The sequence below is a fragment of the Lissotriton vulgaris genome, chromosome 4_1, assembly GCF_964263255.1.
Source record: "Lissotriton vulgaris chromosome 4_1, aLisVul1.2, whole genome shotgun sequence".
Classification (NCBI taxonomy): domain Eukaryota; kingdom Metazoa; phylum Chordata; class Amphibia; order Caudata; family Salamandridae; genus Lissotriton; species Lissotriton vulgaris.
The window spans coordinates 1,371,442,862-1,371,454,010 of record NC_141691.1 but is presented as its reverse complement, the minus strand read 5'-3'; positions in this window follow the sequence as shown (position 1 = coordinate 1,371,454,010).

Below are 11,149 nucleotides of genomic sequence, written 5' to 3'. Positions count from 1 at the left end.
TCCCCAAATTCCCCTTCCCATAAATGTATCAAACCCTAACCCTCTTCCCCTGGACTGTGTGATTTTAGATTGAGGTGTGATGTGACTATATTAAATGTATACCAACAATTGATCACACGCTTTCTGGGGCAGATGTGGTGAAAGCAACACTAATTCAATGTCAAGGCAGGGTGAGGTTCTTCTTCTGCTTGCCCACCCATTCTCAGTCTGTGTACAAGCCAGGTTATTTTCCAAAGGGACCCACCTAATACATCATAATTAATTGTCGGCATTGATTGGATTCACAGCAGTAAAGTTTACAAATTACGATTGTGTTAAGTCACTCCTTCGACACAACTACAGTTTAACTTCTTAACTTCTTGTACTAGGCTGTCCCCGCCACCATTATGCTTTCTTTTACTTTAGCAGTTGCAATATTGTTTGTTTGTCAGTCTTCTTCTGTACTGTACTTTTCTACTACTCCCACAGTATCTCTCAGGCAAGTGACTGTCTCTTTTTTTTATTTGCAAGTACTAGTGCCAGTGTCTATTACTACCTCCACAACCATGGCATCTTCTCCATTCTCTTGGGAAACCATGCAGCCATTGCTGTGCCAAACTTAATCCTCATCAATCATGGTAAGATAAGTTTGCTGGGAGGTACAATGGACTAGGAGGAGCGACTGACAGTACTAGTAGGACAAATATAACTCAGTGAGGGGTACCGCATCTATCTATTTGTGTGTTACAAAATTGGCAGATTATTTAAATCCAACACTGGCTGCTGCCCTGCATCAGCAAGGAAACCTTGTGACGTACATAAATTCGTGAAACAGTAACCCCCCCACAAAACATTAACATTGTAGGTGTAAGTATAAATAAATAACATTTATTTCCCTAACAAAAATAAACTATCCCACAACTCACCCACCCGTCTCCCTAACCCCAACCAATGTTCAAGTCCAACCAATGTCCAGCAAATAAGAAACCCCAACACCCGATTTCCACCCACCAATAAAAATACTAAAAAAGGGGCAAATTAACAGGGTCCATCTACAATCGGTAGGCTTTCAGGTGTTTGTCCACCAAGATTTTGACTCGCTCCTCTAATTGGTCCTCGAGCTGTGCCATCCAGAGGAGAAGTTTCTAGGCGAAATGCCCGGCAATTACATTTGCATCCATTTGGGGGGCAGCAGTTGTTGAAAAAGGGCAGCGGAGGGCAGCTGCCTGACCGTGGCGCCGTACTTCTGGAGGCGGGGCCTGGCTGGGGCCCGGAGCATTGGAAGAGGCTGCAGCTGCTGCTGCCTCCTCCTCCTCCTCTGCTTGAGCCACCAGCCGGCGGTATTCTTCACAGATGGCCTCCTGTTTCCGGCGCCAGGCCCTGGCTGCCAACTCCTTCCGCATTGGATTTTGGGAAGGAGTATCTATAAAGAAAGAAACAGAATTGTAACCAATACTTAGCAAAATAGTAACACCAAATTAATTCAACACATAGTGGGACAGCAGCACTAGCAAGCGCAGTACATAACATTTCTGGTAAGTATCTATCCTCCTGCTTCCTCTGCCTCTAACATTTGTTGGAGTTTTTTTCCAGCATTATACTTGCCCGAGTACTATGGATGGACTCCAGTACAAGGAACAACAGTCTTTTTCTTATGTCTAGTTTAGCTAAATTACATAATCTTGTGGTAGCCGGCATGCCAGCTAAGTCAGCTAAGCTTGCATCCAAGACCAACATACGAGTCAATACGCAGACTCTCGCTACTTTTATTTACTACTCTGCCGGTGGGTAAGCTCGTATTTTTGATTACGGGTGGCACTGGCCATACTCTCTCTGTATAGAAAACAGAGAGGTACCCCTTAATGAAATCAAGGGAAATGAGGTTCAAACACCTGAAAAAGATTAATCCCCTTGATCTAACTAAACACTGTGGCACATATATACACAAATCATAAAATATCAACTATATTAAAAAGATATATATTTTATTTGATCGAAAATTTTGTTTTGGTTTAATACTAGATAAAAAATACACCATAATACACAACCAGCATAAGAACCAATTAAATCATACAAAAAGCGTTACAATAAAATCAAATTAATACATCATCGATTATGACCCGCATAATCACAAAGTACAGACAGAAACATGTAAGACATATAATTTGTGCAATACAATTAGTACACTCAATATCCTATAATTACACTTCATATTACGCAAAGATTGTATCTGTGATTGTACTGAAGTGCTGGAATCTTGAATTGTACATGAAAAGTGCGTTGACGCGTTTCGATGGAATATAATGATTTACACCATGTTTTTCAAGACTTAATCTTTTTTTCTGTCAAATAAGCGGGGTCATATAAAATTTTTCACCCCTTTCTCTCAATATAAGAAGTCGTAAGTAACAGGGCCACCCTCAGCCTGGTTATTTCTTGCTCAAATGTGTATGGCGCGAGGTGTTCCAATACGTAAAGAGGTGGAATCTTGTGTGCTTTATCTCTAAAGGGTAGTATTCTCTTTGCTTAAATCTTTATGTTTCCTTTGTTGTAATGTTATCTTCTATTCATATGTATATTGTGTCTGATTTTATACCGATCTAATAAGAACGCTCAATTCCTCTCTCCCTCTAACAAGGTCCCTGTAGGGTACAGCTGCGTGCTGCTACTCCAGCATAAAATCTCAAGTCCCGATAGGCTTCTTAGCTCTGCCAGGTCTGGCGTCTCGTATGGGGTTCCGCGTTGAATCGCGATTTTACGTATTGGAGCACCCCGTGCCATACAAATTTGAGCAAGAAATAACCCGGCTGAGGGTGGCCCTGTTACTTACGACTTCTTTTATTGAGAGAAAGGGGTGAAAAATTGTATATGACCCCGCTTATTTGACAGAAAAAAAGATTAACAGCTTCACCACAGCGCGAATTTTCGCGCTGTGCTGAAGATTCGAAAACGAGCGTGGTCGTGACTGAACGGTTCCGTCACGAGCACAGCCCAACTGACGCTCGTGACGGAACCGTTCCGTCACGAGCGTCGAAGGGGTTAAGTCTTGAAAAAGATGGTGTAAATCATTATATTCCATCGAAACGCGTCAACGCACTTCTTGTGTACAATTCAAGATTCCAGCACTTCAGTACAATCACAGATGCAATCTTTGCGTAATACGAAGGGTAAATATAGGATATTGAGTTTACTAATTGTATTGCACAAATTATATGTCTTACATGTTTCTGTCTGTACTTTGTGATTATGCGGTTCTTATGCTGTTTGTGTATTATGTTGTATTTTTAATCTAGTATGAAACCCCCAATTTTTTTTTTAATCAAATAAAATATATATCTTTTTAATATAGTTGATATTTTATGATTTGTGTATATATGTGCCACAGTGTTTAGTTAGATCAAGGGGATTAATCTTTTTCAGGCATACTCTCTCTGTTACATGAAGGGCAATTGCTCAATTTCACTTTCACTGTACCCTGGCTGCTACAAAAAGGCAGATTACTATAATATATTTCTGATCCAATAATCATTGCTTATATGGAACAACGACATATCAGTCCAGTAGCGGTCAGTGGTGGGAGTGCTGGCGGGCGGTGACGTGGGGAAGGGGAGGGGCAGGATGGGGGGAGCAAACTATGGATTGCGGCCAATTACTGGTACTGCATTTATAATCCATAGATTACTACCCATCACCCTCCCCACATCATCGCCCGCCAGCACTCCCACCACTGACCGCTACTGCATAAGGTACTTTGTTCATTGTTTGTGTAACCAACAGATAGGCCACCCTTTGCATGCTGGCTGACACAAGCGGAAAAAAATTAACATTGGTAGGAAGTGGTCCTTGGAGTCAGAGAAAGGCGCTTGATAATATATATATATGATGTGCTTGCAAACTACTGAGTCATCAACTGTATTCTGAAATAAAATCTTACTTGTATATAAATATTAACCTCTGCTTAGCTACTCTGGCGCAGTATATTTTACATTCTCTTCAAAGTAAGACTCTAGTCTGCATCCTGTGACAGTATCCACCTATGCTGTCTATGATGAATACATCCAGGCATCCATCCATTAAAAGTAAATGTCTATCATTCTTTTGTTATATATCAACTAACAAACCTTAGCTGGTTTCACCAACAACCACCCATGCGTCCGCTCTTTCCATCCTTGCCTTGGCTTTGAGTTTGACACAAACACCGCTGATGATTCTTGCTATCCACTATCCACCCATACTTTGTCTCCCACCCAGGCAGGCATCTTATTTCAACTTCCACCCATCCTTTAACAACCCATGCATCTGATTCCGATCAGCCACCTGCATGCTGATTCCAAAGTTTCCTTCTCTGCTAGTCGTATTACATCTTGCCCGTCCTTCCTCCTTCCACCCTTCTTTCCCTTTTTGTTCAACACCTCCATCAAGGTCATCTGATCTGACTTTTAGTCTTCTCCATAACTTTCACAGCTGAGTTGGAGTCAGGTAGAAGGGGCCATTGGTTACTCAACTCATGCTGGTAATGCTATTGCTAATGCATTGGTAATGCTAAGTAAAGGGTGTCTTCTTCAACCGTTGTATATTGTTCAGTACAACTTCAAGTTCATACTTAATTAATAAGTCTCACAGTACAGTGAGTGAAGTGTTCCCCTTGCAGCTAGTAATGCCAATAAGTAATGAATATAACTTACGAACCGCCCACCACTGCTGCTGGCTCCCCCCTGGAGCTCCTGCAGGTGCTGCATCTCCCGCCCCCTCCGGAATGGATGTATTGCCATCGCCACTGGCCCCGCCGGCACTGGTGGTTGGTACTGGTAGTATGCCTATAAAAAAAGAATTACACCTTTTTAGATGCCTGTACACCTCCCCCTATTTTACTCATTTTCACTAGGAAGAAAGATTGAAAAAAACAGTTAAAGTACAACATACATCATCACTAGTCCAAATTGCTTACTAGAGTTGAGTCAGTAGACAGACATTAGTAGAATTATATGGTCCCTAGGGTCATCTCTACTCCTAATCTACTCTTTGGAAAGTTAGCCTGAGCCATGTAACCATTTTAGATTCATGTCTACTCTTTTGCGCATGTTACCTCACAGCTTGTTGTGCAGTAAGACGCCTTTGAGGCCACATGAGTGTTGCATACAAGTGAATATGTCAAAAAACAAGCCACTTTTCTTATGGAGTTCAGTTAGTCCCTATTGCTTAGCCATAATGTTACACTTTTTGGCATGACTGCAAAATTTTTGCATAATTGCATTATACTGTCTAACGTGCACCATTTTTCTCATAATAGGCAGAAGATTCCCTTCTATGAACCAGGGATTTCTCAGAGCTAACGAAAGATGCATGTAACCAGTATTTCTACGTTCAATGGTGAGGGGTCTCCCAGAATTCACACAGATCTTTTCTAACATGCACTAGTTGTAACAAATATTTACTGTTTTAATCTTATGTATTTTGCATGTTGGAGCTGGCTGTAGTAATTTCATGGAACAAATTACAAAGCTTGTTATTTCAAAATAAAGAAACCTTTTGAACTTACACATTGACTCTGTGGTATTTAGTGTGGTGTTGTGGACTTACACGAGTGAGTGAGCGAAAGGTTGTCAAGTTCTGGGTTGTGTAATAATCATTGGGTATCTTCGTGTGGGGGTTCGGGACCTAATGAGACACTATAGCTAGTCGGTTAGGAAACTGTGGGTTCTGAGTTCTGACTGAGGTGTGAGTAAGGTCCAACCTCCCATCACCAACATCCTATTTTCTTCTGCATAGTTCTGCCTCAGATTAAAGAGGACAACCCAAAGGACAGGAGTGGACCCAGTGGCTACAGCTATTGGTGTATCAGAGCTTTATTCAAAAGGAAACCTTAAATAAAGAGTGGCCAACAGGGCAAGCTTAGCTACAGACAATCTAATAGTAGTAGTACAGAGAGTCATAGCAGAGGCAGTTAGAAGGAACTTAAAGGCAGGGATAACCAAAATTTGGAAACAGATAATCAAGATCAAAGAAGCTTTTGTAAAAAATATTAGGAAGTGGAACCGTAATGTATAGTTCGGAAAAAAGAAGGTGCATTAAAAGTTAGGGAAATTTGGAGGACTTACTGGGGCCAGCAGCAGGACCCTCGGTAGAGGAGAGGTCCTCTGGTTGTTGTCCCGCTGACTCGGAACCCCTGTCTTCTTGCTCCTAGGCGCTGATCATATAAGAAATAATAAAGAAAGATACAAACATTAATGAGTGCTGTGAAACAAATAAATTATTTTTAAAAACGCTCAAAAAGCTTTTTAGGAAACAGCAATTGCAATAAAATTGACCAATCTAATCAAAATGACTACTGGTTTACAGGATTCACGGACCGTCTACTTTTTATGAACACTAATCAAATGTTCCATAATCATTCTGATTCCAGAATACTAATGAAGCCTAAGTACCACCTGACCTACACCACCTATTCCAGATGGTCCAATTGTTCAGTAAGTCTGCATTTCCATTTGATTTTTGCCTTCAAAAATGCATAGATGAGATGGAGGACACATGCATGAATTTGTGCATACACCAAAATGTTGGTTGGTTGCGTCATCTGTTGTTCTGCTACTGACTGACAATGCTAAACCTACCACTCACTCAACAAACTACAAAAGGTTCTATGGAGGACTGGGGTAAGCAGCATTCAGTGACAGAGGAGGCGTCACGCAGACCGTAAAAAAAATATGAACTAATACTAAGTAAACCTATTATCCATCCACCACTATTCCACAGAAGGACAATGGAAGAACTAGACTCTCTAGCAATAGCATTAAGTAACTTCAGTTCTCTAAAGTAAACTCTTACGTCATTAATCAGCCCAAGCCAGCGCAAAGTTGCAGACAAGTAAGAGTAGTCCAGAGCAGCACCTGTATCCTACAATCACAGAAGATTTTGAAACGTAATTGACCTGCAATGTAACTAAGCGCACCAGTAATCCTGTTATTATTCTTCCAAAAATTATACACAATACTTATACTACTATATATTAGCTACTCACTAAGCACCATGACCTCGACATCTAGCAGGTCCAACAGGTCCTGCTGGCGGTCCAGGATGTCTGACCACCGGTGGGCCATCTGGTTGTGGGTGCGCCAGATCCCTGAGCAGCGAAACACTGCCCGGCGCACCTTCGCCCACCGGCGGTGACGCTCCTGGGTAAGGTACCAGGAGCCTGGCCTGCCGCCTGCTACCATGGTCATGGGGAAGAGGTGCTGGATGAAAAAAACAAGGGCGGCCGCCTCTGCCTCACCGAAAAGCTGACGGGCCTGCACCCCTGCAGGGTGCATTCTGCCTTAAGGCAGCTGGTTCTTGGGCGCAGGCGCCTTGCCCTTGGAGCCGGTACTGCTGCCCTTGGCCATGGTTCTGGGGTGGAGGCGGAAAAGAAAAGAAGGAAAAAATAAAGTTAGGGGGAAGAAGTAATAGCTTAAAGAAAGAAGAAAAATAAAACGGTAGAAAAGTAAAAAAACACAGTAAAAGTAGAAATAAATGCAAAATATAAACTTAGGGACAGAGAGAGATAGATGATAAATAAAAAAGTGAGAAAAACAGTGAAAAAAACTAAGGATTGCAAAGATTAAAAGTGGATAGAAAACTAGGCCCAGACCCATAGCATAGAGTGAAAAAACAAGATGTCGGCACCCATCGCGACCTCGTGGGTAAGTTTGCGCGATATTTCCTGCGAGCACTCACTAGTCATCGAGAACAAGTAGATCGCATTCCTGACCATGACATGCGCATTGCGAACACGCTATACCGGACCCAGAACAGAAAATAAGGCATGGTGAACGGGTGGGACAATTAAAAAAACAAGATGGCCGCGCCCATGGGGGACCGCATGGGTTAGTTCGCGAGCATGCAAACAGCGTCCCAAACACGCACAACGCGCTCGTGAGAAAGAAAATGCATCGCGAACGGGCGCAACAAGCAACTATGCACGCTTGCGAAGCTACACAAAGCTCGCGTAGTGCAAGAACATCTTCGCGTAGCACAACTACGCGCACTACGCCCAGGCCTAGTGATGACATTACGGACATGCTGTGTTGTGTCCCTCCCTGGGCTGAACCCATGTTGAGTAGGACTAACCAAATCCCCAATAATTCTGCAAAGTCTTAAGGCCATTGCCTTAGATAAGGTTTTCACATCTGAATTTATGCGAGTAATAGGTCTATAAGACCCTGGTTCTAAGAGTGATTTACCCTTTTTCAGTATTACCACAATATCTGCACCTTTCCAGGAGCTTGGTATGGAATTACCCATCTGTGTCTGTAGCATTGTATCTACTAAGTCCTGACGAATAACCTCATAAAAGACCCTGTAGAATTCAACGGGGATCTGATCAGTGCCTGCAGCTTTACCTGGAGAGAGGCTGTTTATTGCTACAGCTATCTCATCAGGAGTCAAAGGTACTTCGAGTGCCTCCCTATCCTCCTCGGAAAGCAGAGGAGCAGAGATATTCCTGAGATACCCTTGACTAACTGACGGATCCTTTGGATGATCCTCACTGTACAACCCAGAGTAAAACTGCCTGAAAACTTGACGGATCTCGTCACGGTCGGTAACTGTGGCACCTTTTCTATCGAGATCTCCTTGACCTCGCCCGAGGCCGCCTTCTGTCTTGTGCAAACGGCCAGGGTATGCCCCACACGTTCACTTAGTTCATTACATTGGTCCTTTTTTATTAAATAACTAGCAGCCGCCATTCTAGCAATACCATCAACTGTTTCCGCCTTTGTACAAATAACTTTAAGGAGTGCTCAATCCAGGGGGGCTCTGGATAGAATTGCTGAATTCAGTTCCTCCTCTGCATCAGTAACTGCCTTAGCAAATGCTTTTGATCTTAGCTCCTCTTGTTTCTGCCTATAAAGGCTAAAACTCAGCGTCTCCCCTCGAATGCCTGCTTTAAAGGCATCCCAGGTTACCCCAGAAGAAGCACTCTATTAATCTCCCAATATGTTGCAATCCAATCCTTCATATGTCTAATATAATTTTCATCCTTAACCTCTTCCATGCTCATGACGAGCTCAGCTCGTCATGAGGCACACTGGAGCTGTGCTGATGACGAGCTGAGCTCGTCATGAACAATGGGAAAACAAAGGATCCAGCATGGCAGGGTGAAAACCCTTAGCAGCCAAGTGGTTAAGCAATCCTCTTTCAAGAGTTCATAACTGCTCCCGCCTACTTGCTCTTGTAAGTTTTAGTGTTAATACCAGCGGTCTATGGTCGGAGATAATCCGAGGCAGTTTTTCAATCTGGGCCCTTGACATCAGAGAATTAGAAATAAAGAAATAATCCAGCCTAACACAGACTTTGTGCAGGGCTGAATAGTAAGTGCTGCCGGTGACTAGAGGATTTAATCGTGCCCACACATCAGTTAGAGAATTGTGCCGAGCCAAGTTAACTACTGCACAGCATGTTCTTTTTTTGCGTCCAAGATAACTATGTCCTACCTCCGTACCCAGCCCACCAAGCACGTTTATATTGAAATCTCCGCAAAATATAACCGGCTCAGGCCATAAGGCTAATTCTATATCAAAAACTCAAAAATATCTGGGTCGTCCTCATTAGGCACATACACCGATCCTTTAGTAAATACTTCACCATTAATTATACATTCAAGGAGAACCCATCTACCCCATTGATCTTCAGCATTTCTTTTAACTGTGACATCATTTCTTTTTGACAATATATTGACCCCTCTGGTCTTGGCCCCCTGTTTTGTATGGGCAAGTGGTGATCCGGTTTACAGGCCGAGAAGAAAGGGCAAGCCTACGGTACAGTTGTGCTCCTGGGATACCCTCCTGCCGGACATCATTTCTAGTTTGTATATTATGTAAACTCGTTCATGTTCTCCCACATTATTGGGAGCACTTTCCACACGTGACTAAAAGGGCCAGGATCTAGTTAGACCTGCTCGTGTTTTTTGTGGCATTCCAACCGAAATACGGTGGGGCCATAAGAGGTACTGGGAGCTGCATCAGTCCTGAAGAAGACCGGGGTGACCTGTGCAGGCACAGTAAGTCGGTTGAAACATGTTGACACTAGCAGTACCAGGAGGGGTGATTTGAGAAACCTCACTTTCTCTTTCAGACACTACCCATCCTTTTTTCTTTTTTAATCCTGGTGGAGGAACCTTGTAATAAAGTTTGGTTTGGTATCCTCAAACCAGTTTTAAATCACATCCTTATTAACTGCACTTTATGTCGCATCAGTAGTTCCAGTCACTTGGTGATATGCACTGTTCTATCACTTTGTATGTTACGTGTTGAGTTCTGTGGTCTTACCTTGTGCGTTTTTTGTGTATTTTTATTATTTTTTCCCCTCCCTTATGCACCGCCTTGAGTGTGGCTACACCAGGGCATATTGTAAGCAGGCCCAATGATGAGGCATGTCACATACTTCGGTATGTGAGTGAGGGCAGTTTTTCAAAACAGATGAGTTTTTTCTGTTTTGTTATATGTGTTGTGTTGTGTTCTCCACCCCTTATAGTGTGTTTAACTAGTAAGAAAAAAGCCATTTGCTCCAACAAATAGCCCCTTGTCCCCTCTACATGCGTCTCCTGCAAACATACAAAATCTAATCGCATTGATCTCAGTATAGCGGCAACTCGCTGTCTTTTGAGGTGATCATTGAGCCCACAGATATTTACAGAAGCAATCCGCACACTCACTAAAAAAACATCAACACCTGTTCCAACCCTTTAACAAACAAATCAAGATCCAAGTTCCTCTTCAATAGCCCTGCATTCCTTCTCCCCCCAAACCTTACCATACCTTGTGTGTCCCACCCCACCTCAGATGCCATGCTGTGCTATACCTTTTAGATCCCCCTCCTCCCCCAGCTCCCCCCACCTGACATCCCTCTCCACCAGACCCCCCACCCCCTTACAGACAAATAGATCACACATGACCTATGTGTGACAGCTTAGCCCATAGCAAGTGGCACCCTCCCCCCCTTCCACCATTTCCACCATTTATGTCCCTTAATGGCACCTTTATTTTAGATATCCAAGAATTAAGAAAAAAAAGGAAACAAAAGAAACAACCGGGGTACTGGTTCGAACCAGACCCCTGGCTAAACCTTGTCCTCGAAGGCCCCCACTCTCATCAGCCCTTCTGTTCCTTCAACTCAGCCAAGTATTGTTGAGCCTTGA